Below are 1362 nucleotides of genomic sequence, written 5' to 3' on the forward strand. Positions count from 1 at the left end.
GAACGCCAGTGCATCACTCGCACATCACCCTGTTGGCCAAACGAATAAGGCATCGGTCTTCTAAACGGGAGATTGCGGGTTCGAGTCCCGCCGAGGGTTGGTTATCCTTTTTCATTAACCAAGGGTTTTGCTAGTTTTCTCGCTTGAACCAAAGCAAGTGCATTTCCCTTTTTCCTATATTCCTTTCAATAGTGTGTTCCACTGCAACCTAGAGTAAAAGCGCTAATGAAAGGAACGCCAGTGCATCGCTCGCACATCGCCCTCGTGCCCTAACGGATAAGGCATCGGTCTCCTAAACCGGGGATGGCGGGGTCGAGTCCCGCTGAGGGTGGGTTATCCTTTTTTACTAACAAAGGGTTTTTCCCACAGTTTTCTTGCTTGAACCAAAGCATATGCATTTTCTTTTCCCCTATATTCCTTTCGATTGTGTGTTTTACTGTAACCTAGAGTAAAAGCGCTAATGAAAGGAACGCCAGTGCATCGCTCGCACATCGCCCTTGTGGCCTAACGGATAAGGCATCGGTTTTCTAAACCGGCGATTGCGGGTTCAAGTCCCGCCGAGGGTGGGTTATCCTTTTTCAATACCAAGGGTTTCTGCTACAGTTTTCTTGTTTCAAGCAAAGCATATGCGCTCCTTTTCTCCTAAATTCCTTTCGATGGTGTGTTTTACTGTAACACAGAGTAAACGCGCTAATGAAAAGAACGGTAGTGAAACGCTCGCACATCGCCCTCGTGGCCTAACGAATAAGGCATCGGTCTTCTAAACGGGGGATTGTGTATTCGAGTCCCGCCGAGGGTGGGTTATCTTTTTTCAATACCAAGGGTTTCTGCAACAGTTTTCTTGCTTGAAGCAGAGCATATGCGTTTCCTTTTCCCCTATATTCCTTTCGATGGTGCGTTCTACAGTAACCTAGAGTAAAAGTGCTGATGAAAGGAACGCCAGTGCATCGCTCGCATATCGCCCTCGTGGCCTAACGAATAAGGCATCGGTCTTCTAAGCCGGGGATTGCGGGTTCGAGTCCCGCCGAGTGTGGGTTATCCTTTTTACATTACCAAGGGTTTTTGCTACAGTTTTCTTGCTTGAAGCAAAGCATATGCGTTTACTTTTCCCCTATATTCCTTTCGATGTTGTGTTCTACTGTAACCTAGAGTAAACGCGCTAATGAAAGGAACGCCAGTGCAACACTCGCACATCGCCTTCGTGGCCAAACGGATAAGGCATCGGTATCCTAAACCGGGGACTGCGGGTTCGAGTCCCGCCGAGGTTGCGATATCCTTTTTCATTACCAAAGGGTTTGTGCTACAGTTTTCTTGCTTGAAGCAAATCATATGCGTTTCCTTTTCCCTTATATTCCTTTGGAT

At 47.3% G+C, this 1362-nt stretch overlaps 1 non-coding gene across 1 annotated transcript; it reads left to right on the forward strand.

The window, feature by feature from the left end:
- The first annotated feature begins 493 nt into the window (after positions 1–493).
- On the forward strand, positions 494–566 carry TRNAR-UCU (transfer RNA arginine (anticodon UCU)). The gene has a single exon. It is a non-coding gene; the product is annotated as a tRNA-Arg (tRNA).
- The last annotated feature ends 796 nt before the right edge of the window (positions 567–1362 follow it).

The sequence above is a fragment of the Rhipicephalus microplus genome, chromosome 2, assembly GCF_043290135.1.
Source record: "Rhipicephalus microplus isolate Deutch F79 chromosome 2, USDA_Rmic, whole genome shotgun sequence".
Lineage (NCBI taxonomy): Eukaryota > Metazoa > Arthropoda > Arachnida > Ixodida > Ixodidae > Rhipicephalus > Rhipicephalus microplus.